A 27,704-nucleotide genomic window follows, 5' to 3' on the forward strand; every position below is an offset into this window, starting at 1 on the left:
ACTCCAGGTTGTGTTACCACATCCTGATTTTTAATGGCATTTGTTCATATTAGTAGATTACTAGATATCTCTGATCAGGACCGTTGGGTTTTTGTCCAAACTATGAACACATTTTGCCCAACTGGCTACATTTAGAAAAAAAAACAGATGTCAAGTGTCCCATGACAACATGTGTAAATTGACCATCTGATGAGTCCACAAAACATGATCACAGGAACGTCTCAGGTAACAGGATGTCCAGTTGGTTAGGAAAGCAAAAATAACATGTTAAAGAAAACATATTTGACCTTTTCCCCCTCCCACGCTGCATGCGTGGGCGAATTTGAAGCTGGAATCTCCAAAAACAGGCAAACCCGTGAACACGTCCTGCTTGCCTACACTTTAGTAGTAAGGCAGCTCATTGTGGGCATTAACAAAATGGATTCCACTGAGCCCAACTACAGCCAGGCGCATTAAGAGGAGATTGTTAAGGAAGTCAGCTCTTACATCAAGAAGGTTGGTTATAACCCAGACACCGTGGCCTTTGTGCCCATCTCCAGCTATAATAGCTACAATATGCTGGAACCAAGTCAAAAAGCACACCTGCATTGAATTCCCTTGCAATGACCTGTCAGGACTGAGTACTCACAAAGCTGCCAAGTGGCAGGAGTTAAAACACGGTTTGTGACTTGGGTAGATCATAGGACTTTGTCATAGTTCAGGAAACATTACTGCATTAGGTCTTGTTTCCTAAACTAAAAAGAGCATAATTGCTGTTAGCACATTATAGAAAACACCATATGCTCAAATCCTCAAAAAGACACTACTAACGGTAGCAATGTGCAACCATTACATGCACTATTTTCCTAATACACAATTTTGCCATTGAAAATCAGTGCAAATGGCAAATGTTTGGATTTGCTTCCTGTTATAGCTGGCAAAACACACCGCCGTTGTGACTTGTGCCACTGCCTCAAGGGTTTATACTATATGCGTCAAAGTAAGTTTTCTAACGTTCAATACCTGATCTCAGTTCAGCAAAGTGTAACCGTGAACTCCTGCCTTTTGGTCCCGGAAGGACGGCAATGCTTCAGGCACCACACTGCTGGAGGCCCTGGATCAATCAATCAATCTTTATTTATATAGCATCTTTTACAATCAAAATTGTCTCTAAGTGTTTTACAGAATCCCAGGGCCTGATCCCCAACAAGTAACAATGGCAAGAAAAAACTCCCCTTTAACAGGAAGAAACCTTGAGCAGGACCAGGCTCATATAGGGGATGGATGCCATCCAGCCTCCCACACGTCACACAAACAAGCCTCTCCGCCTGCCTCTGCAGGACGTCTACAAAATTGGAGGCAAGTTGTGTATAAACTAGCTAATAGCACAAACATGAAGGTCAAGAGGGGCCCAAACTCTTCAGAGATGACAATAGATCAATCAAGAACGTGTCCGTGAAGGAACGTGTCCGTGGCCGGAGCAGTAAGAACGATCCACCGCATTTACCGCGCAGGTCTGCACGCAGGAGCCCAGAATTTAAAGTTCTAAATCTCTGTTTGTTCTTACTCCATGCGTCGGTGATTATCCTGAATCACCCCGGTCAGATCAGCGCTGGCAACGCCCCCGTGTTGGACTGCCCCACCTTGCCCCACGCATGTAAGTTTGCAGAGCCCAGAAAGAAGATTGATCGTCGCTCAGGGAAGAAGCTTGAAGAAAGTCCTCAAGAGTGGCGACGCTGCCATCGTGACCATGAACCCTGGAAAACCGATGTGCGTGGAAAGCTTCTCCGACCCACCACTGGACGAGTGTTGACCAAGCAATTGAGCAAAAGGGGGCTTCTCCTGACAAACGTCATGGGAACACCTGCCGCGGCGTCCAATACTGTTGCACTATTAGGCTGCTCAACAATTTATTTCCTTCTATTAAATTAAGTCCATAACCCCTAAACCCCAAGTGTCACTTAATTGACACGAAACAGCCCATTAAATTGTCTCTGAATCCTCTCGTCAGTTTGGTGAATGACAATCTGAAAGCAAAAAACATTCATAGATTTTCTTTTATTGATGAATAAGAAGCAAAGTTCACTTGGATTTTCATTACATTACAGTCTGGGAATATTACTAAAGTGTAGGTTTGTGCACATCATTTAAATAAATTAAATGCCACAGAATGTTACCGTGTCGATGGGCTGGTGTATGGACAGTAGCAAAATGATTATCAAAAGAAAGGAGACAAAATTAGGGCAGCGGAACCATTTGTGATTCGAAACCTAAAGCACTTTTCAGCATAACGTTGACCTGGTGGGAAATAGCGTATGTATCAGAAAACAAGGCACCTTTAGAGCAAATATTTCAACAGTGCAGCCGAACTGTCTGCTTGTTTATCAAATGTACGGGTTTGTATAGGAGCTGAGCTCTTATCTGTCAAAGATTTCCAACCATGAATAGTGTTAATGACGTGGCAAAGAAAACCTTGGTGTTATGATGGAGCTACAGCCTGTATCAGACCCAGCTTGGTCTTGGTGAGAAGTGGCTGATAAAGGTTTATGAGTGTCTTCATCTTACTGGCCTCAGGTACTTTATGGACAGTTTATATCCACCAGCCTCTTAACTGAGGCAACTGCCCGTGTAGTACGCAAATACCCCAGACAAGCGACAAGCAATACCCCAGATCACATGGTAAAAGGCATATTTATATGTAGAATTACTCAAATAGTTTGGGTGTTGGATGCTTATTTGTGCAGGTCAGCAGCTTAGAAATCCAACTGTCAATGATTTGAATGGAACGAGAGCAAATTTTAATGTTTGTATCCAAGATCCTCCCAGTTTAATGTCTCTCTCAGTTGGGGTTTGCCAAAGGTCGACCATTAATATTAGCCACAGCAACATTATCTCATCTAAATTCCTCTTTTCTGTCTGGACTGAACGCTTGTTTGACGCTAACAGAAGGGAAACGCTGCAGCTCCCAAACGACCACAACATGTTGACAGTGTAATGATGTAAATAGTTCAGCTTCATCTTCAATCTTGCTTGTTTCAAGTAACTCAGGTTTCTTACAGTGACCCATAATGCAATGCAGGCATGTCAATACCACCTGTGCTTCACGTAACATTAAAAAAAAAATCTAAATAATATTCTATTGGCAGAATTTACTGCAAATAAGAGACGTTGAACCTGGTGAGCGATACTGTGCATTAAAATGAGGAAGTATCGCAACAAATAAAATGGAATCTGTTTATGGTGATAGAAAATGAGGGAGTGTTCTTAAAAAAACAAAGAATAGCAGGATGGCAACATTCTTTCTGCAAACCGTGGATTTACTATTGTAGGCACCTCAGTGTTTACAGTATAGGGCTTGTTGACATATTAACGTGTGATTTTTTTTAATAATTAAACAAACCTGTTACTGTTGCAGAGTGATATGGAAACACAACAGAACGGATCAGCTGTCCCAGCTAATGTGTTCAAGTACTAGAAACACAGGCAGGGAGTTATCGACAACGCCGTAGCGATTAGCACAAACCCAGATGTTCTCCTTTGACCTGAGCGCTACTGGCTGGAAATGCTGTCTCACACCGAGCCTGTGGTTACGGGAGTGAGGCGGGGGCCCCTGTGCACTGGGCGTGTGTGTGGGGACTGTTGAGATGCTTAAAAAAATAATAAAAATAATAATAATGTTCTTTGTTCCTTCCTATTTACATCAAATAACTGTCTATATGTGGAAAATCCTGGTCCTTCAAATCAAGAATATGCAAGTTGCCACTTCCGTTAAACTACAGTTAGATAAATCCAAACTGTCTGTCTGGGGGGGGGGGGGGGGTCTGTGCTTCCATTTTACTGTCGGATCTGTCAGGTGTACTTTTAAATACAAAGCAACTCAATGTTATGGTCCATGTATTTAGTCCTATCAAATAGATCCACATGGAAATAAACACAAAAATGCCCCTTGCTATAAGAAATCTCCCCTTCCCCTCAAAATAAAAGCAAACCCATCTCTTTGAGGTGAGAGTATTCTGGGGGGGTTGTTATTCGGGTGCTGCCAGCGGAGGGTGAAGACGCACCATTGGTACCCTGATCTGTGTCTTGTCTCCAAGAGCTCAATAAGGAGGTGCGGGTCTCAGTACCCTCCGGTAACCGGAAGTCTCCTCCTGTCTGAATCTCCCAGCTAATGAGATGGAGATTATCCTCATCCCATCCACTCCCTCCAGTCTTGCCTGTACCCTATACCCATGCCCACCCCCCCACCACCCTCTCCCCCTCCAGGGTCCTGGCTGCAGCTGTGGGAGTCACTGCTGGGACTGGGACTTGGAGATGAGAGGCTATGCCGAGCGTCCTGGACAGCCTCCAAGGGTGCGTGCATCAGGTCTCGGCGCGCGTCCACAGACCTGCTCAGTCCTTTGTCTTTCAAGTTTTTATCAGAGCAGCAATTGACAGCCGGGGACACCAGGGGCTGCAGCTCCAGACTCATGTGTCTTTTCCAAGATGCTTCATCCTGACTGTTCGTTCTGCCCTTGCTGCTGCTGCCATGTAGCTGCTGCCTCAGTCTGCTCACCTCCATCCCAAAGCTAAGGTTGCTGTCCTCCATCCCCGCGCCTCCACTCATGTCCTCCACGTTGGGAGAAGCTTCTAAGGAAACGGTTTGTGGCGAGTCGGTTGAGCCAGCTTGATTTGGAGAATGAGGTGGTGGAAACCTTGTAAGAAGAGGGAACGCTCCATCTTTAACTCCTCCACACCCACCACTGCTGAGACTGTTAGGGGTGAGGATGGGCAGAGGGCTGCTCACAGCCTCATCGGTCACACTTTCAGGGCTGGCAGCCTGAGTCTGGGTGTAGAGGTGGTTATGATGAGACAGAGGTGAGGGGCTGAAAGAGCACGATCCCACATGAGATGGAGGTGTTGAGGAGGAGTCGCTAGACGGTGCCAAGATGAGACGCAGTCCTCCCTGGGAGAGGCGAGAGTTGGTGGAGGAGTGCGAGACGCAGCCCCCGGGATGGGGTGCACCACTGCCACTGACCTGGCTGGAGCAGGAGAGGTCTTTGCTGAAGACAGAAGAGGGGTAGTCCGAAGTCTGTTCCAGCTCAAAGAGCGGCAGCGAGGAGAGCGTCAAGGCTGACGAGGAGCCTTTGTGCAAAAGCTGACGATAAATGTCAAGCAAAGAGTCCAGCTTTGACTCAATCGACTGGACCTGTGAGAGAAATGAGGACAACTGTAACAATGAGAGGGACTATGGAGATTAAATCTGAAATCAGATTTGTTGTGGCACAACAGTGAAACGTGACTCAAACTAATGTTTCTCTGACACTATTAATGTTGAGACTGCAATCAAACCAGATGAAAAAGACAAAATTGCAAATAAAAAGGTGGGATTATTTAATTTAGAAGCATGTGACAGAAGGCAAACACGGAGATAGAAGACAGACCTGTCGCTCCACTTTACAAACACGCCCCAGCATGCTCATGTCCTCTAGAATGTCCCCATCGGACAGCAGTTTCTCTCGAATCTTCTTATCCAGAGGGATCTGGCCTTTCCCGAGGATCTGATCCACTCTGTAACACACACGTGCACACACAAACACATCAAAGACACGCACATAGAAAGAATGTAATGACAGGAAGAAAAAGTAAAACAGCCAAAGTCCACAAGGTCCATCAGAAAAAGAGGAAGGAAACTGTAGCAGATTGCCAGATAATCACATCTTCACCAACCAAATCTGTCAGGATTGATCAAGGGAAAAAAGCTGTTTTCTTTCTTGCAACAAAGGTTTCTGACATGTTCATGGGGGCTGATTTTCATCATAATAAGACTCACGCTAAATTTAGAGGGTGCAAAGGGTTTAAATTCTACTGAATTTAGCAGGAAGTCACATTAGATGCAAATTTACTTTTGAAAAAAAAAGCAAATTGATTTCAACAAATGGTGTTACTAATAATACATTGTACTCTTTTCATTTCATTTTTATAGATACTCTATTTAAAAATGTGTTTTGCACACATTTGTACATGAAAGCTGAACTCGTCCGAAATGTAACTGCCATTTGTCGGTTATTTGATCTGATGTTGCGTTTCCATGGAGAAAAAAAATAAATATAACATATTCTGGACTTAGGTGACTGTGTTGATGTGGACCAAGACACACGTGATTAGTAAAGATGGTTAACTGATACCTAGTAAAGGTTACCAAGTTCATGCCAGAGCGTTAGTACAGCTTCGACACCAGCAGGTGGCGGTATTACGGCAGCGATCGTGCAACACCGGATAAGAGGCTTCAATTCACCTCAGCAGCGATCAATTCAGAGAAAACCCTGGTTTAGAGTTTTTTTTACCATATTTGTAAATGCTCAAAATCCCGCATTCATCAACAGAAGGCTCAATTTTCGAGGTTTGCCAGACCAATTTGAAATTGAGTAATTCTTCACTTGTAATTTGCAGCATTCCTGAACTCTTCACTCAAATCAACACTTTTTTGTCCGCCTGAATTGATTGAGAACTGAATTGAAGCTTGCGTGTGAGGGATGGGAGCTGGAGGGTGGGGGGTGGGTGTTGGGGGGACAATCTGACCCCTGGGTGGAGTTCTTTCTGCCCTGGTTGTGATAGACAATCAGTGAGGGAGAGGAAAATGTCTTGGCTCGGCTGCTCAGGGTCTGTGGACCTACTATCATGTCCAACCTGTGAGGAAAGCAAACACACTGAAATACACATGCACTTACGTTCAGCACAAATAGTCACATGCAAAGGAAAACATAAACTGTAGAACACAACTGTGCCAATGCACACATGCTCGCTCTCTCTCTTGCTCGCTCTCTCTCTCTCTCACACACACACACAAAAAACACACACACACTCACACTGTTTCCTACCTGGTCTGCAGGCTCTTGATGCGACACAGCATGTCTAAATGACCAGCAGAGTACTGTTCAATCACATCCTTTACATCATAAGGCCGCAGCGTCTCTTTAAACTTCTTCTTGGCTACATAGAACTTCATTATCCTACAAAAACAACACAGTCAATTGTTTAATTCACACATGAGGACCAGCTCTTGTACTGTGCAGAGTAAAAGGAACAGAACATTTTCACACAAAAAGCCAATGTTTACATTTGACCTATAGCCTTGGAAGTCCTGAAGGTTTTTGTCCTATAGAATTTTACAAACCCCAAAGCTTTACCAACTTACTGTTTCTTTAAGGAACTATCTAAGAGGTTCCGTTGTTCTCAAAGGGCTGCTTTAAAAAGGTGTTGCTTCTCTAACACTGTTTCCTGTTTCTTCACATGGTGCCACGAACCGAGAGGGACAAACCCCAACTGTGGTTTTGCTTGAATCCCCTGAGCATGCTCAGCCTGATGCTATGCTGCTGTCGGGTTTATACGGAAGAACGTGAAGTGAAGAGTTTCTTGTCACCTGACGGCTCTGATCACCGACTTGACGGCAGGCAGCAAGTCGTCCACCGAGATCTCACAGTTACAGCCCTTCTCATCGAAGCCGTCCTCCCCTGCCACGTTGGAGTCTGTTGCTTGGGGGGAGAAGATTAAAAACAGGAGGGATTACGTTGACATTCTTCAGGTTGCTACCATTTTCATTTGAATATTTGCTGAAGCTGTTGAGGGGAACACTCCCAGCTGCTTGGTTCACACAATAATAAAACCAGGGCTTGTTGAACTGAAACAGATCTGTACTGTAAATGAAGCGGGATTACAGACCAGCTTCTAGCACTGGCAAGCAGTTCTAGATTTTCAGAGCAAACACAAGAAAGGAAATGTTTCTCATCTTCTATCAGTCATAGATCCAATCATGTCAGGGATGCAAGTGTTGAGTCAAAGCATGGTGAACCAGCAAACCAGTTTGCATTGGCAAGCTATGCTACCGATATTCCTCAGCCAGCTGGCTGACTCCGACACCTCATATGACAGCTGGAACCCAACACACCCGCCTTCCATCCCTCCATTAGTCCACCCACAGACATCAACGGGCAGTTTCCTCTCATGGCTTTCCAGGCCATCAGTGTTTGGCCAAAGAAAAAGCACATTAGCATTCTTCCACTAAGCAGTCTGAATTAGCGGGCAAAGCCAGTTCTGGTTCACTGGTCGGCCAAAACTCCTCTGAGGGAAAACAGCGAACTTATTCAATAGGAGGATATGTGAGTTTGTCTGCCAAGGGGACTGGAATTATGTGCAGAAAGACAAGAAAATTACAACTGAAGGGAAGAAATGAAAAACAAACCCCGATGGTAAGTTGTTAAAGTCCTTGCACATTTGATTCACCCAACAGGATCTGGAACGCTAAGCTAGGAGGTGGCGGCCAGCAGCTCACCGTCTGTGGTGGAGCGCGACTGGCTCTTCAGGCGGAGCGACGGCCTGAAACGCGTGCGGTCGTTGAAGCTCCAGCTTTTCTGCACTTTGGCGGGGCTGGTGCCCTCCGTGCTGATGTCCGTCACCGGAGAGCGCCGGTCATTCACCGACGACGTCTGTCTGTTCTTAATGGTCTGACCTCGCGGGCTCGCCATTCTCACCCGCTCCTTGAAGCTCAACTTCTGACTGGAGTAAGAAAAGTTGGGTAGGGGGAGTGCAGAGGGAAGGGGGGAGTGAGGAGTTATAGAAAGATGAGGGTTATTTAAGAAATCCAAACTTTTAGAAAGATTCTGGTGCTTCAGGATGGAATCAGTTATCAGTCATCATACAGCTACTGATATAAGAGTGAAGACTTGCAGAGAGATGGAGTAAGGTTGACATGCATCACCTCATTTCAACAAGAGATGTATGGAAAACACAATCTGGACTCAAGTATGAGACTTCGGCTGTTTTAACGCCACCAACGTTATTGTCCAGTTGGAGCCCGATTTCCAAATAGCCGGAAATCACACAAGCATTGAGAGAGAATAACTCATATTTCTTTTAAAATAGCACAAAGATTGACAAGATCCTTACGACTGGATGGATTTATGCACGTTAACACAAAATAAACAAACATGACTTATAAGATAAGATCTCTGCAGTTTCCATTAAATAAAAGGAGGCCTTGTAGGTCATCACATTCTGGCCTAATTTAATATTCCATTGGGTCTAATTAAATATTGCTTTTTAAAGCTTTTACACTACTTAATTTTGCTGACAATCTGGCTTCCCCTGATATCAAATCACTGTTCAAAATCATATATTTCCAAGCAATAAAGCCGGGTTACTAAAGAAAATTACTTGTTCCAGACAACTAATGAAACGTTAATCAGGGGCTGAATCATTTGTGGAATTTATCAATATAATTGATAATAAAATGAGCTCTGGCACGTGCATTTGGATCGGCCCTAATGAGAAGTAATAATGCGTGTGCATCTCTAAACCACTGTTCCCATGTTGGCTTGTGTCATTATATCATTGCTTCCAGCTAAAATCTTAACAATGATATGGATTTTTTTGTTTCAATTGAATAAGGCCAGCATGTTTAAACAAATGGCTCTAGGGTTGAATTAAATGAGAAGTCAATGCACCAGTGAGGTTTTTTTTTTAAGAATTTAAGTGACATTGATCCATAATTAGGTTTGGGAAAAATCCAAAGTACACCCCTTAATAAATAAGCTCAAAATGTCAGGGTTTCACTATGATACAGCAGCAACATGTAACACCCTTTACACAGTTAGAGAGAAACTTAGAAGGCTGGGGGAATTTCTGCGTTCAGCGTTACCACTGAATTAGATGAGTAAAGAATATCTGAGAAAATGTAGAGCATTTGCAGACGTACTGACTGATGAGTGTTCAGAGTGACGACGTTCGGGCATGGAAATAAAATCACATTTCATAATTAGTATCTGAGGCATTTGGAGCGCATATGGGAGGAGATGCAATGCTGGAAGCTAAAGCACACAAGGAGAAATTCTACCATTTCTGCAGTCAAAGTGGGGGGGGTTACAGCCGTTAATCTTTGCGCAGCAGAACAAAATCAGCTAAAATAATCCTGCAGTCATATTCACAACAGGCGTAAGAGGAGCGGCGTTCAGGCAAGACCAAACAAAGGCAGACAGTCGATCGCTGTCGCACAGCCCCCTCCCACAATGTTCGATTATTCTGCGCTGGCTTTAGCTGCAGCCACCTACAGATGCCCATGCACCAGGAATTAGTCAGCATTCTCAAATGGAAAAAAATAAAACAAACAAAAAGGTAAAGGGAGCAGGAACACTGGGTACCTATGTTTCCATGTGGTACGCCTCCTCAGTAGCTTCTGTTTATTACTATGAATATGACTAAAAGACCAAGAGGAGATAGAGATATAATGATGTCATACGATACATATAGATACGTACACCTGCCTCAGAATCCCTCTCGCTTGTCTATTTATGTTACACTGCATCAGTCCAACCTGCAGGAGTTGAATGACAGACCGGTAAGTGCCAAAATAATGGAAGCAGTGTTCCAGTTGGCACTCCAACGCTGACATTTAGAAGCAGCGGCGAAGAGGCAATTGAGCCCAGTCAAGGAAAATGAGCATCTACAGCAGCTTTTAAAAAAGGCCACAATTTGATGACTCACATACACCCGTCCCAGACCACCCCCCCACTCCAATAATGGTGCAAACACAGCCAGAACACGGGAGCAAGTACTGACTCACTAGCGTGAGGCCGGCTATCCCAATATTCATTTATTTATGTCTGATGTGTCACTACTCCGGTCACAAGGGGTCAAATGGAAATTAAACGGACGCACCCTATATATTGCACAGAATACAATTAAAGGCAAAGCATGTAAAACAACATTTAAGCCTGAAATAACCTTTAAAACAACACCAAATTAAAAAGAAAAAATATATAGTGGTCTGGAAGTTGAAGTATGAATAATAGAGGAAAGCAAAAGTGATTCACTTCATCACACTGCCACAGCAGAGGTGCTGAGACATTCCCAGAGCACTGCTGAAGTACCCAAGAGCAAGGCACCCAAATGCTCAGAGTGATTCCTGTAGGTCAAATAAACCCTCTAGGGATGAATAAATTATGCTGCTGCTTCTTAAATGCACCTGTTAACGTATCTTATCAACTTAATGCTGCCTTACATTTGTCAAAATATTGAAACATACAGCACATCTGCATACCTAGAGATTTAGATTTAGTGTTTCTCAGGTGCAGAATTATTACTCAGCTCTCTGTGGGCTGCATGCTGACCTCCTTTACTGTCTTAACAAGAGACATTAGAAGCAGGGCCAGAACAGATCATACAAAAGGGCCTTTTCCAAACCAGTTGTAACAAGCGCCATCAGCAAATAGGGTGTGTGTGTATCTATTTTGACAAGTGATAAAAAAAAATAATGAATGTTGGCTCCACACAGACTGATAAAACAGTGAGTCACACTGGAGGCCTTGAGCTCGACTCACTGTTAACTGGTTCATATGTGATCACCTCCTTAAAATACATCAAGCAGTGGTGACTTTAATGTTTCAGCAGCAGTATGGTTTCACACTGATGCTGAAAGGGAAAAAATGGCAGAAATAAAGTAACAAAACAATCTTTGATATACAATCAAAGCCTCAAACTGCAACGTTCTGACATTAGAAACAGGTAAAACAAACCTTGTGGTTGACTCTCCCTGCTCCTTCCTGGAGAGAAGATGGAGAAGAAGAGCATTTTTAATAAGGGCAACACACAAATAGTTTTAGAAATGTTCTTGCTCATCAAAGTCAACATCATTCCACACAGAACATTAACCTTGTAGCTGGTTTCAAAAGGGGAATAGAAATCTATGAGATTCAACCAAAAGAAGAAAGCCCTGTGGTCAAGGAGAGTTCATCCATGCAGTTGGTGCCATATTGTAGTGGAAGTAAATTACTCTCTGCTATAAACAGTGCTAGCAAATATAGTAGACCACCTCTCAAAAAACCAGATGTTTTAGAAACCCGTTTCAAGTTAAACTGCATCTCAAAACTGCTTATCCACACATATCAACCACAGACCCTTGTCGACTGCTTTGTCATTAATATCAGGATATGAGTTGTGTTATTTTGGTTTATTCTGTCGTCCCCCCCCCCCCCCCCCCCCCCAATTCCCCAATATCAGCCCACGTCTGTATGATCCTCCCTAGTTGCCTCCTTCCTCCCCGATCCCTAATCACCTGATCTAAACCCACTTCCCCTTCCTGCCTGTGAAAGCTGTCCAGCGGTCTCGACCCTCGCGTTAAGGATTCCTTGTGTGTTTGACCCGGTGTTAAACATCTTGGCCTGTTCTGACTCCTCACCTTTCACTAAATAACGCTCTTTCACAAACCACTGTTGGAATCCTCCTCCCCGGTTTGCCTCAGTCGAGTTCCAAACCGTTTATAGCTGTTCCCACAGACTTGTTTTGGATGGACCGTGGTGCTTTTTTGAATTCAATAAATCGCAGATCTGTTCAACAGGATCTGGTCTTTGACTTGGTGAGTCCAGCAGTTCCAGAAGTTCACCCTTCTTAACAAGAATGAGGAATTCCAAACTGAGTATACTGAATATGGACACATGGTGGTCTAATAAATGTAGTTTGACTATAAGCACTACATGTTATTATGAGTTTAATTACAAGTTTGGAAATGAAAAAAACAAAACATTTTTGATCATCTGTAAACAGCACAAACACAAATATAAATGCTATAAAATTGTTGAAACTATATTTCAGTGAATCACATCACAGAGAAGCAACAGAAATCCATAGCCTCATTAAAAACATGCTCAAAAAAGAACTATAAACAAGGAGGCCAATGGGCAGCATACATGGGAACAAACAGGCTGCATCCTCCAGGCATCCATCCATCTTACTTTTTGATTGACAAAGTGGAGAAGTAGAACATCAAAATGTATATTTTAAAGTAGAATCTATAAAATATGTCAGACAAGGAAGGCTCAGTAATAAAAGGTGAGCTAAACCTACTCATTAAAATAATGAAAACTGCCAAATAGTGAGCGAAGATGCCAGAGTTGTACCTACTTTGTTGGGCTGCAGGTGTGCAACGCCTTCAAGTGAGGTTTCCAGGTGGCAATGGAAACCGAGTTCTCATCAGCCGCATAACTACGCCACACACACTGCATGCAGAATACACAAAACCAAAGAACAACAGAGTGAAAACAAGACCCCCCCCCAACAGAGGGAGAGTAAGGATTAAAAAGAAAATGGAAGAAAATGAGGAAGTAGGAGAGCAGAAAAGAATAGAAAAAAAACAAACTGATTAGTGAATCAAAAAAGTCCAGCTAACAAACAGGTGCATCACACATCTTGTTGTTGGGCAGAGGTCAGGCACGATACATGCCTGTGGGGGGGCAGAAGGCTCTCATAGCGCCGCCATGTGGCGTCCAGGTAGGGCCTGGTGCTGTCGGTGGAGTAATAACGCCACGCAGCCTGAATCAACATGTGAGGTCGGACATGAGGACAGGAAACAGGAGATGGGAATATAAAATGGAAAGAAAGGAATATAATGGAGAAGCACAAAGAAACAAAGTACAGGGGTGCCGAAAGGTCTGTGAATCTTTTTTATAGTTCAGCCGCTAAAATTCTGAGCTATTCCAAACCTAAGCACCACTGTAGGTGTAAAAGCAGGAATAGAGAAAACAGCAACATATATTCTGCTGATGTTTGGCAGTGTGAAAAGTAATAATATAATAATAGTATAGTACTTATAGTTATTATAGTAAGCAAAAAATATATAATACAGTATTTGCAAAATAATGTTAATGTCTTTTAATGAGCTGTTACTGTAGATAATTGATCTTTTCCAGCATTGCGATTAAGTGTTTATGTTAATATGAAAACGCATTAGTGTAGCGTGTTGGGGAGGGTCAGTGTGGGAATTTCCCAGCATGCTTTGTGGCAGTGTGTCTGTGGGTTCAGGTTGGTGTTAACCCTGTTTTTGTTCGTTGTAAATATTATCTTTTGCAACTTTCAATGTTAGTGTTCTATTTATTGAGTTCTGGTTGTTGATGTATTTAATTACTGTTTTAATTACTGTTTGCACCTGCACACCATAAGCCAGGTTATGTGTGTGATTGAAGACGTCCCTTTGTTCACGTGACTTCAGTTTGGTGTTTATTAAAGTGGGTCTTTCTGCAGTTGAACTGCAGAATAATCTGGCAGAAGTCTGAGTTCTTCCACAACCAAGAACCCAAGCTCGCTACATTATTAATAAGACAGAACTTTCTCAGTAATTGCTTGCAGTCAAAAATGGACAAAGCTCACTTGTAGCCTTAAGGTACGATCTGACAAAAGTCCACAGACATGTAAAGATAACAGTGAAAATGGGAAAAAGAGAAGTTGAAAGTAGAGCAAAGAGCAAGATTTCCAAACGCCTCCCTTGATGAGAGGGAATGAAGGAGGCTGCTGATGATGCTATATTTGCAGATCTGTGCAGTGATGAAGCCAAATGGCTTCTTGGATAATGTGGTTAACTGATATTAAAAAACAACATTGAGTCAGCGTTACCTGGATGAGGTAGGCTGCCGGGTTTCTCCTTTTCTCAAAGTGTTTCTGTCTGTGCTGCTCTTGGACCTTCAGGGCGAAGCCTGATCCCAGAATGCCCTGATGAGACAGTGAAAACGTGTCAAGCATTTATGCAAAGTTCACACTCCGAACACGGGATTCTTTTCTTAGAAGCATTCTAACGGTTCCACAGTCCTCCAGGCGTTTGAAGTCCAAGTTCACTGAGGTTGTCCAGCAACAGCTGGAAACTAGATACTGGACAGAGGGGAGACAGGCAGGGAAAAGTGCTCCACTATTCAAGCAAATTTCCTTCTGGCCAGTGACCATAACACAGCGGCATTCATTTCTTTCATTTTAGTGAGGAGGAAATTGTGGCATTTCCCACAAATCCGACATGAATTCTCCAACTTCTCATTTTACTTCAGCGTGTTCTTGTGCCCCCCCACCCCCATATGCGATCAATGTCAGCCTTGACGTTTGACCCTCAAGGCACAAAGGTAAAGGGAGCTTTGATTCAAGGCAAGCTACTATTAGGTTGCATTGAATGACGACCCTCTATAATGCTTGTATTTACTTTACCATAGCAACCATCAAAGTAAATGCACATTGTTGCATCGTCTGTGCAGCTTTGTTTTCTGTGTGAGTGTCTCTGAATATATCTCAACACCTAAGAAAAAGGAGATAACAGAGGTTAAGGTCAGTACCAATACTGCGTTGTTTATTCAGTTTGCATTGCTTTAACGACATTCTTGGTATCCATTTTTCATTAAAAATGTCACAAATTAAGGTTATGGGTTATTTAATGAAAAGATAAAGGGGGATCCATGTGTCTTGGTAGTAAAAAGGTGAATATTTAAGTCTATTAATGCTCAAAGGAAGTTTGTTAAAAAGAAAATATGAAGTAGTGTTTACACAGCTTTGTACAGCATTACTGAAATTGCATTTTTTCATTTTTTTGGCTTTCGTATTCCGTCCACTGTTAACGTTGATCCGAGGATTTTCAATAAAGTCTTCGTCAGCTTGTTGATCATACTGATAATAGAGGGTGAAGATGACCAAAAGCTACCAAAACGTCCTCAACACTGTTATTGTCCACAGAGAGAAGATGCACACCTCTCGAAATGAGGAACTGAGCAAAAGGGAGAAGAGGCTTCTTTATAAGCTCCAACACTGGAAGATTTCACTAAGAGATACCACACAGGAAGAACAGAATGACTTAATAGATGAGAATTTGGCTGGATTTGCCAACATTCTTGACAAGAGGAATAAAGACCTCATGGATGAGTACAATGACATCCAGTCATGTGACACGCCATCCCCTGAACTGAGGCACAAAATACATTGGTGTGAAGCCGCAGCCAATGACTTAATGAAAATCACCTATGACCCACTGGCACAGGGAGAATGTCGTGCCAAATGTGAAACGTACAGGCTCAGTGAGCAGCTAAGAAGCAATTATGCTTACTCCGCTGGCTCTCGGAGAGGTGCCAGCCTGCCCCAGGCTGCCGCTTTCACGGCTGCTGAAAGGGTGGTAACACCTGATGGGCTTGCTCAGTACATGTTTATGCAAGAAAGAAAGCAAAAGGAAACAATAGAACACGGCTACATTAGAGAAGTGCAACAGGGAGGGGATGGACAGGTATTGTTTAACTCCGTACACCGCAGTACCGCCTTGCCTCTTACCCCATTTCCTATCATGAGCATGCCATCACCCCTCGACTCGTGCTATTTTGCCCAAGCTATCCAAAAGAGCATAGCCAACAGGCTTCCAACATCTGAGCCCACGGTGTTTAGTGGAAACACAATTCACTTCAATGAATGGAGAGAATCATTCTTGTCGCTCATAAACAGAGAAGGTATTTCTGACGCTGAAAAGCTGTGTTATTTAAAGAAATATGTCACTGGCCCGGCTTACGCTTGTTTAGAAGGGCCTTTTAATCGAAATGATGGGGAGACATACAGAGACACGTGGAAGAAGCTTAACCAGCTCTATGGTCAGCCGGTCGTTGTTCCAAGTGAAATCAGAGAAAAGTTGTCAATATGGCCAAAAAGTCAATCCAAAGACAGCACGGGAAGGCGCAACAATAAACAAACACAAATCAATGGAACGCTAAGGCCCCCACAGCTCTGCAATTTGTGCAAAGATAATCATCAGCTCCACAACTGCTCAGAATTCATGAGATGGTCCCTTGATGATCGCCGCTTGTACGTGAAGGACTTCTGGCTGTGCTACGGATGCTTAAAGCCCGGCCACAGCGCCAAGGAGTGTCATCATCGCCACACTTGCGATCTGTGCAAGGGGAGACACCCGACCTGTCTACACGATGACAACTACAGAAAAGATTGGGCCAGGAAAAGGTCTGCAAGCGAGACGAGACCAGTCACAGCATACAGGATCAAGAGAATGGGTAGGTCAAATGTCACCTACTCTCCTCACAGATGCTTAGAAGGTTCTTTCCATCAAGGTGATAGTGAGGCATATGGTCAACAGTTTGTTGAAAGATCTTTCAAAGAAAGGCTGTCAAAGTGGCCAAAAATTAAATCCGAAGACATCGACGGGTTAAGAGCACTCGCAGACTTGCTAAACACCCACCTGCAAGCCACACCTAAGGGCGACGGCTCAGAAATATGGGCCGACTATGAGGAGACTCAGATTTTGCTACAGAAGATTCCCAAGTGGCTAGCATCTCGGTGGAATCAGCGGGTCTCAGAAGCGCTCACCAGGAAAGACTTCACTAGGTTTTCCGATTTCGCAAAGTTTGTGTCCAGAGAAGCAGAAATGGCCAACAATCAAGTTGCATCCATACATGCTGTTCACGCATCTGACTGGTCCTCAGACAAAAGAACCATAAGGGGAATGAAAGGAAAGAAGGCCACCATCTATGGTGCCTTTTCCCTAGCAAAGGGCAACAGTAAACAAATGCAAATCAACGGAAAGCTCCCCAGGTCCTCCACTTTGTGCAACGGCAATAATCATGAGCCCCACAACTGCTCATCCATGAAACGGTTGCCGCTTGTACATCAAGGACTAATGGCTGTGTCACATATGCTTGAAGACCGGTCACACCACCAAGGAATGTCCTCATCACCCCACTTGTAATCATGGAGAAACACATGACCTACACGATATAAACGAAGGAGGTGAGGAAAGGTCTGGCACACCATAAGCGCATCTCCAATCATCAAAAGAGACCAGAGCACCCACAGAACTTGGCACAAATGGAGTGAGTCCAGCAGCATTCCATTCCTGTAAACCGGGTCCACATACCCACTAACATTACAGATAAACAATGGCCACACTTGGCAAGATGTATCCTCAGCCATGTAGAACTCTTAATTGGCTGCAACTGCCCTAGAACTCTAGCCCCTAGACAGGTGTTATGCATCCCAACTGAAATTTCTCCCTATGGAAAACACCGACTCACATCCACAAAAGTTCCTAAATGGCCCAGGAATCCTGGGAATGGTGGACCATTCCTAGCATTCCCCTATGAAAGTGACCACAACAGAAAGGCTTGGATTGACCACAGCTGTAGCAGCTGCTGGCTTAGAGAAGAACCTGGCTATCCTAATGTGAAAGAGACTCAGACATAGTCCTAGACTGCATAAAGAGTGATGCAGGGTACTTCAACACTTTTTTTTTAGCCAACTCTGTCCAGAAGATCCTTCATTGTACAAGCCCACAGAAATAGCATTACCTTGCAAGACCCAAGCATGGAGATGAATGTTAGGCTAAACTTGCCTTGATGGATCGGGCACCGTTAGCCCTTGAGACACTTCTATTCATGGTTTATTGTTGAATTGAGCAAACAGTTATTTTTTGTTGGGGGTCTGCCTGTTTTGGGTCACTGCATTATGTTCATTAGAGCGAGGGGATAAGATCCGGATTAAACAGCTTCGTTTCATAACTAACGTATCTTTCGTTCTTTTTGAATGCCCATTTTTTGTTCTGTATTCTGTAAGATCTGATCATATTTTGGGTGGCACCCATACAATGAACATTAGGATTATAATTAAATATAACAAACTTACAGCCGGTAAAGCAAAGAAGGAGATACCCAGGAGGGCAAAGCCTGCCGACAGCATCCGTCCAGTCCATGTTTTTGGCGTTTTGTCCCCATAGCCGATGGTTGTCAGGGTGATCTGTGGAAAATAACGTATCAGGTCTAGGGTCATGCAGGCAATAAATGTAAAATTTTAATCATGAACATGTGGAAAGTGGTCTGTTCACTGTCAAGGTATCGGTACTGTCCATTGCAAACGATAATATACGCTCTATACTGCTCTACCTCCGGTTTAATTCTCTTTCTGTTAACTAGCGCTTGGTGCTGGACATTATCCCAGCATGAACTGGGCTTGAGGCAGAATCACACCCTGGACACACACCATTCAAAGCAAGGATCAATTAGGTTTTGAATCAACTTAATGGGCATGTTATTGGTCTGAAAACGGATTAACTAGAAAAAACCCAGGCAATCACAAGGGGGGGAAACTTAGCAAAGAAAGTCCCAGAGCTAAAACCAATCTGAACTTTCGTGGTAAGAGGCGACTCCCAATAGGCCTGAACACAAACTTATGAAGACACAAGGAAAACCTGCTAAGTCATCCAACAATAAAACAAAATACATTTTTATTTCAATTCAATATATCGGTTGGATATCGCCTGAGATGAAAACTTTTGGAATGATGTGAGCCATGTCATTAGGTGGTTTAAATGTCTATTAAAACCACATAAAGGATTAATACAACACATATGGCCTTCCACCACCCCATGGTGCACCCTGTTAAGCTGGTAGCTGAAATGTTTCCGTTACCTTGGTAGGAAAATAGTTTCCCTTTCATGCAGTGACCTAGAACTGAGCTGCAATGTGAAAGGCAGCATGATGGCTCCCTTTGACAATGTAACACTTCTGATTATACAGGTTTCAATCAAGTATGTTGCACTGTATTCACTGTTTTCCAAAAGCCAATGACAGGAAATCTATACTGCAGAAGTTTGTTCACCTGTCTCCGTTCAGATCACTAATTTACCAATATAGACCTTTATTCAGGATCTCATTTGGCACGACAACGGCTAGAGCCTTTATTTAGGATGTGTGAAAATATTGGCTGCTGTGGCAGCCTTGTTTATATGTGAAACCTCAAAGTCCACATACAAAAACAAACCTGAGAAGGAGAGACAAGTAACAACAAACACAAACAATGCCAACTTGTTGGCTATAAATGCAAATGAAATCCCTACTTCCCGTTACAAATGACATGATAGGTTATATTAAGCAAAGCAAAAGTCAGCTTTGCATGCGTGTAGTCTATTGTTCTCAGTGCTCTCTGATAACAAGCAAATACCTCCACGCATGGTGAAAACTCACCGTGCCCCACCATAAGGCATCAGCATAGGTGGCAAACTCCTTGTTGAACTTGTTCTCCACAAGGTAGACGAGGAATGAAGAGAAGATGAGAACCAGGAACCCGATGTACCACGCTGTGACAAGCTCCTGCACACAGAGGTCCAATCCTGGCTTCATATTTGTAACATTTGAACATTATAATCACAGTGGAAATGGTTGAATCTCTTTTTTCTCTAGAGGCGAATGAGGGCCGTTTACATGTATGCAGCCCAATAACTATAAAGATTAAGGCATCAATATTTGTGCCAGTAAATGAGACAATGAATCAGACATGAAATAAAACAAACAATACTAAGGGTAGTTTTAGAACGTTCAGAGGGTTAAATAACTTTACTCTGCAGGCAGGAGGGATGAAGAAGAATAACAGTTCTGATACTTGTGTTTGTTCTACAGCAGAGGTGTCAAACTCAAATAACCAGTGGGCCAAAAGTCAAAACTGGGACAAAGTCACGGGCCAACATTGATATTTATTGAAAAAAATCTTCCTCCAGCTACAACACAGAACCTTTTGATATGGACCCAAACTAGTTTTGCTCAACAACTGAACATGGAACAAGCAAAGCTTAACACTATACAATATATAATTTATTATTGCACACATGCAAAATCGAAATTCAAATTAAAAAAAACACATCACTGGCATTCAGTTCTTCTCTTTTTATTTTCAGCCTTCTGAATTAAATTTCAACAGCAATCTTTTGCCATTGTAAGTTAATGTAGTAAATGTAATGCCTTTTTATCTCTTTTTCTGGCACCTTTGAGTCATTTCCTGTTGTTTGTGCTTGTCTTGGTGTTGCGTTTTATAGTGTCATCTGTGTTGTTCTTGTAATGCACATTGGCTCCTAATACAAGACAGTCAGGTCCGTCTTTTACATATCTAAACAAATATTCTGCCTCCTACCTGTTGAGAAAGGTCCTATTTTCTGCCTTTCCTTTAATAATTTTTCAGAGGGGTAGTGCCAGAATTAGCATTAGCATATAAGGTCGCTATGACTACTTCCTCTCTCCTGGTGGTTGGCAAGCCACATTTTGGTGCATTACCACCACCAACTGATGTGGAGTGTGGATTTTCACACCAAATCACCAGCAGAGCATTCTGGTATTTGTAGTATTAGCACATGCGCTTTAAGCTATAATACCGGTGGGCCTAATAGTCTAATAGTCAATTGGTATGGCTTTGCGGGCCAAATATAATTACATTGCGGTCCAAATTTGGCCCACGGCCGGAGTTTGACACCTATGTTCTACAGGGACCACTGACAAAAGTGACTTATCTCAGAAAAGAACTGGTGCTTCAGGTGGTATTTTTTCATTTTTGTCGATTATCTGCTGGTCCACACCGTTAGTGCCATCTGAAGCTATCTCTTCATGACAGGAGTTCTCAGGGAGCAGAGCTTTACTGACAAATTTATCAGCCCACAGGAAATCCAGGTGTGATATTGGTGGTAATCACGGCTCTCTGTAGGTGCTGCAAGGAGTGAGAAAAACCTGGGCTCCTGGGTCGGGTTCCAGCATGTATCTGGATGAGCTGAGGTTTCAGGTTGCCACCAACATCATCATCAAGGACAGCAGATGCTCCCTGGTTTCCATACATTTTGATTCTGAGAGTCAGGATTTTATTCAAAATTGGTTCTCTATCAACAGGCGTCACCTGTAACAATGGGGTTTCTAAAAAAAATAAAAATAAAAAAGGACGGCACTGCTCTTTCCAGCCGGTTCACCTGCAGCACAGTTGAAAAAGTAACGATCTGACCGAAGAAAATAAAAACAAACGTCTCTCGTTGTCTCAAAGGATGATGGAGGACATTCAATAAGCACTCCCCTCTCTCATCTTTGAAAAATCGCCACATCTCCCATTGCCCCAGTAAAGCAGACACAAAACTGCAGGACCCGTCGGGCCCAAGTCCCAAACTTTTGGAACTGCTGCTGTCTGGCTGACGGAACAGGCAAAAAACCAGAACCAACAGTGTTGTTTCTACCCTACAGCCATAAAAGATGGCAGCCGTGATACCTGTTGCGTTAGCAATAGCGTGATCCAGTTGTGAATGCATGGATTCAGCTATTTATTTGACTATGATGTAAAACGCCTGTAATAGGCCTGAAGGGGTAATAAAGCCTACCTTGCTGTGTGCATAAACCACAGAGCCCAGAAGCTTCCAGGTGCCTCCCCTTCGATCCATTCGCACCATTCGCAGAATTTGCAGAAAACGAAGGCTCCGCAGGACAGAGGTGGCGAAGATGTTGCCTTGGCTCCCTGCCGACACCACCGCCACTGATGCTATCAGTACTATAATATCTGGCGGGGTAGAAAGAACACAGAAAATGGGTATCTAATTGCTATTCGTGGCATGTCGGTCAACCAGATTGAAGAGAATCTTAGTTTAAGAGCCAATTAACACTTGGCTTGAGGTGAGTTCTCTTAAGCCAAGTTTAGTATTCCTGACACTGCTTCATGAATTTCCTGAAAGATTTTTGAGGACAAAAATTACGTTTAATAATAAAACGACTCATCTTTTAAACACGGATGACCCGGAGCTTGTAAAATAACGTAAAAGCATCTTATTTTCAGGTGGTTTGACGCTCATAACAATGTAACGCTCATTAAAGTGCAAGCTGTTTTTTTTTGTCTGCTTAACCTTTGACCTCTTCATTACTCTGGATTTTATTCATGTGTTTATAATTGCTGCCTTCTGAGATCATCGTGCCTTTGTGCAAATGGCTATAACAAATATCAAGCTGTTTTGTGGCACATCACATGATGTTTATGACAAACACTCACAATGGCAGTAATATATATGTAAACATCACCACAGCCCAAGTTGATTTAAGTATTTATTTCAATCTAAAGTTTAAAATAAAATACAATTATCAACATTAATTCAAATAAAATCAAAAATACACAACTGAATTAATAAGTAAATGATGGGATGTGTATCAGCAGCTTGTTATTTACTCTGTTTTTTCATTCCTCGGGGGGGTTCAAAATGCCACCAGTAAACAAACCAAGTGCTTCCAATATTCCAGGCGAAAACTGTTTCCCTGAACGTATGGTCACAGCTGGACTCGTACAGATGTTTATGCAGTTACACATAAAGAAGAAAAATAAAGAAACTCTCACGGGGCCAGAATTTAGCAGTCAGGACTGAGCACATGAAGAAGACTGGATGGATATTTTCCCAAAGAAGGGAGTCACATGACTATTTTATAAAGCAATTATGTCTCCAAAGTACTTTACAAGTCGATATTTTGTATTGATTTTATGCAGTAGTGCAGCTGTGTTGTGCCACTTGTGAGCGTTTCACGTTCTGGTGACGCGATGGAACTGCGAAACTAACAGGGAGACTTTCGGAAGAGATGATTGTTCATGTCTTCCTGCTGTACTTCTGCCCAGCTCTATGAGTTCAACTCATTTTCTCTTTCAGTTTCTTATATTAGCTGTTCATCTCTCATTTCAAACTGCAGAGATTTACTAAAAAAAAATCGAATTCATGAGTGGAGCACAACAGAATTCTGCATCTGAACCAGGGGGCAGATGAATATGTTGTACTCCACTGACTGAAACGGATAAAACCTTGGGACCGCCCTGGATCACAGCTTATCCCAAACCAGGCGTGAGGAAAGAAAATGAAACAACACGGCAGCTGAAATCACACAAGATTTTAAAAAAAAACAGCTCACCTATAACACAGAAAGGCTTGCGGGCGAAGCGCAGGCGCCCCGGCCATCCCCTGTAGCGGCAGCAACAACCTGCTGACCAAATGCGGATGATGTACTCCAGCCCAAAGACCACGATCATCACAAATTCCTGTTAAACAAGACAGTAATGTTATGGCAGCAGCTGGTCCTGTCACTCTCTCTAAGAAGAAAAGCTTAAACGCCATCTTAAACACAAGATGGAATAACTTTATTTTCTGTAATATTCGCATTACACATGGCTCAATAATTCATTATCTATTAACAATAAATCACATTGACAAAATTAAGAACGATAGATAAGTCATCTTTGTCACTATAGCTCAGATATTTATATAAAATAGATATTTTGCTACCTTAGTGAAATCTGAAAAAACATTTTAAGAAAAGAATACAACAAAAAAAGTGACAGCGAATGGACCTAAGAGTGACCCTTGTGGAACACCTCTGGTAACATATGACTACCACTGTGTCCTGCAGATGTTCTAGAGCTTCTGTGAGTCACTGCAAGTTCAAAGGTCACTGGTGATTGTGCCATTTTTGTAAAGCTCATTTAAAAAATTATGCTGAAAGGTTTGATGAAATAATAGTGCTCTTCTATAATTTACACAGCTGAAGAGAAAGATTCTAGTTGCAAATTCATTTTAACCCCGTTGCATTTGCGTTGCGTCCGCGTTCCGCAACGACGGCTTAAATGTTTCCATTCAAATCAACGCATGTGTAAACCGGCTGCGGGTATATTGCGTTCCAACTGAAAGTCTTATGCAAGTCTTCAATTTTTGCCAGATGGCATGAAAAAGGAGAAGCAAAGGTCAATTTTCACAATTTAAAAGAAATCCCACATTCACCCCGGCTCACTTTTATCTGTGCAGAAAGGTCCCGCCCTTTCAAACTATATTCACATGATAGAAATGAACCTGCAACACAATAAATTATCTATCAATTTGACATTTCAGTTGAAATATTTGATCGGCAGATAGAAGCAGCCCACAAACCCCAACAAAAACTAGGGCATGCTTCTACTCTCCTGGAAGGAGGAAATATTTTAAATAATGTTCTTGTTGTGGCTCCTTCATATAGGACAAAGTCATAACATCGCGCAATCATGTGACTTCCTTCACGACCACGCTATCTGGCGAAGCCGCACCGCGCTGCACACTGAGGACACAGCCGCTGTATTTGGGTCGCCAGCAGATGCTGGAGTGGATACGCAACTCAAATGCAACAGGGGAAAGATTGCAAATTCTAGACAACATTGATATAATTAGCCATGAGTGTTTGGAGTGATTTGCCTTGGACAAATATGAGACATTATTATTATATTGTGTCTTACCAGAATAAGGAGACAGTAGGATGAGAAGTCCTGATGAGGTGGGATGGTTGAGAAGACAGAGAGAACCAGGCAGCTGAACACCAAAATGAACCTAAAAATATAAGAGATATTCAGAACCACGAGACACAAACATCACTGGACAGGATGACATCAGCGTTCTGACCTCTGCAGCCACAGCATGACCGCGTTTGCACTGGTCACGAATACGCTGTTACTCATAAAAAGGGCACCAACGTGGAAGCGGCTGCTGTATTTTCCACTGCGACAGACGCTTGAACCCACTCTGGCACTAAAGCAGAACCAGAACAGAAAAGCTGGCAGCACCATCACACAACTTAAAGTGCGCACTCTCCGCAGTGAACCATGAGCCCGACTATTACCCCATTTCCTGAGATATCAAGTTAATCATGCTTGTTTGTGTAACATGATTTGCAAGAAGCAAGCAGCAAAACTGCGGCTATTGGAAAACGAGCAACATCCGACCATTTCCACACGCCAGCGTTCGCCAGGAAACCATCATTTTCCATCTAACCTGAACATTTGGCTTTTTCCATCTCAGAGTAAATCTTTCAAAAACCTTTTGTCGTCCGAAATAGAAGAAAGTTACAGTAGCTCTTGATGCTTTCAGTACATCTGCGATTTATTTCATCAGATTAGCTCTTAAACCCTCAGACCAGCACACGTGTGTGCATAAATAGGACACAAGCACAGCAGCAAATCAGTAATACAAACTACCGTGCTTACTTTATGATCTTTACAACTTTGTGATGCTTGTGAAAAAAGAAAAAGTCCACTTCATATCAAAATAACACAGTAATTATTATCTCATGTTAAAAATCCCAAATTCCAGACTGGGATCTTTCTACAAGGTTAAGATTTGGAATGTGGGAGCGATAATTTGTGTTACACAGTTGTCCGGCTAATAAAATAAAGGCAAAGGTAAATGAATTAAATGGTGTAGCAACTACGGGACATTTTGTAAAGATTTATAGGAGGGGCGCCAAAATCCATTCCTAGAGGGCTTTAATCCAGCCGGGTTTTCTGTCCTACCGGGAAGATCATTCTTCCACCAAGGGAAGTGGGACTGAAGGGTGAACATGCCGTCGGCCTGGTAGGACATAAAATCTTGGTCGGAGTTCGGTCCACACGTTACAAGGAGTGTTGGCAACATAAATTATTTTTCTCAGCATTTTACAACTTCTTAGTCACACAATGTCGATACAACTCTTCCAAGTATTTGCTTGCTTGTTTATTTTGCTCGCTAAGCTATCGATTCCAGGGACATCTGGCACAGAGCCCCCTGATGCAACGTTGACCCCTGCTTGTCAGAGTGGAAAGGAAGCCTTCTCAGCTCACAAACCACGCGAACAGCCTTGAGGACGGCTGGTGCCTGTGTGAAAATGGTGGGTGGGCAGAGTGGGTCATTGTCCCATAGCCTGCAGCCCAGCGTTGGACCGTGCTGCTCTGACCCCTCGCAGCAAATGTAGAGGTCAAAGTTTTCCACAGCTACAAATGTTTATGTCATTATTTCTCAATAATACGCCAGAGATTGGGAGCAGCAAAATGAAAGGGGAACCAATCGGAATTTTGAGGTTTGCTCTGTTTACACTGACGGGCATTGTGCCGCCGTCATCCCAAGCGCAGCGCGTCTACGCCTCTGTTATGTTGTACTCGCAGAGCGTGTGCGACGCACAACAAGCAGCAGAATTCATCTGGAGTGTGTCACTCTACACTCCAACGCAGGGAGAGCTTTTCGCTTTCCAAACGGCAGCAGCTGGAAATTAAGCTGACCTACATACACAAACACACCCACACGATCACGACATAGAAGCCAATTCTTTTTAACCACCTCTTTACTTACTCAATTGGTTGCTAAGTGTTTGCTCTCTTCTGACTGGTTTGATTGGTTTGGAGTGATGACTGTAGGCAACTGTCCTAATAGAAACTACAAAAATTTGTGGATACGAACAAATTCCAGATTTACAGCATTACCGAAGGCTGCTTTTCTTTTATAGAGCAGAGAGTGCTCAGTTATTATTCTCTTTTGGTCCTTCAATGTTTAACATTTAAATTAAAATCTGTCTAAAAGCCCAAAGGGATTTAGGTCAGATAATTATATTGAGAGAACGGTCACTCTGACATTAAATGAAGGCACATGTAGCAAATATTGTCATGCTACTCTTGTGTTGTTGGTCATCACCAGTGCTATTTAAATTTAACTACATGTATTCATTTTATATAGTTAGATGCTAGTAGTTCCCACAACTCATTAGCATCATTTTAAAATGTACGATTTACATTTATGACTGCACAATATATCAAAATGTATTTATAAATCTATATCCAGTATCCGTATCTGATTGCAGAGGATCTTTGCCTCGGCGGGACCCCGCTCGTGTGTTGGGTGAGCAAACATTTGTTTTCCCACAAACAAAGATTCATTCAAAGTTTGAATGAAGAAAATCAATGGAGCCTCCACCACAGGAGGCCGACGGAGAATTTGCTTGGCCGACTCCCAGTGCTACTTGGATCGGGGCGCACCAACAGACTAATGAGGCTGTAATGACCACCTCTGATTGGGTTTCGTCATGACAGATGAAGCCTGGCCAACACGCCACGCAGATCACGGATGCTGTCCTTGGTGCTGAAAATAGATTCTCAAGGCAATCGGCTCCTGATGAATGTTGTTTTTGTCATTTAATATGGGCCCATTGGAAAATAGACATTTACCGGTTTAAGTCAGTAATAACTCTCCAAGCCACATTTTAACCGTATAATAATATACAGTACTATCGTTGACACTGTGCATGAAGTGAATGCAGTTCAGTTGAACTCAACTTTATTAAGACTGTCTCTAGGTGCTTTTCTGTTGCTGCCCC

At 42.9% G+C, this 27,704-nt stretch overlaps 2 pseudogenes; one reads left to right on the top strand and one right to left on the bottom strand.

Moving 5' to 3' along the window:
- Nucleotides 1-204: 204 nt before the first annotated feature.
- On the top strand, nucleotides 205-1,792 carry LOC130526945 (elongation factor 1-alpha 1-like; annotated as a pseudogene).
- Nucleotides 1,793-2,018: 226 nt separating this feature from the next.
- The window catches only part of LOC130527033 (potassium voltage-gated channel subfamily KQT member 5-like), a 67,108-nt pseudogene continuing 41,422 nt past the window's right edge, over nucleotides 2,019-27,704 (bottom strand).

The sequence above is a fragment of the Takifugu flavidus genome, chromosome 6, assembly GCF_003711565.1.
Source record: "Takifugu flavidus isolate HTHZ2018 chromosome 6, ASM371156v2, whole genome shotgun sequence".
NCBI lineage: Eukaryota > Metazoa > Chordata > Actinopteri > Tetraodontiformes > Tetraodontidae > Takifugu > Takifugu flavidus.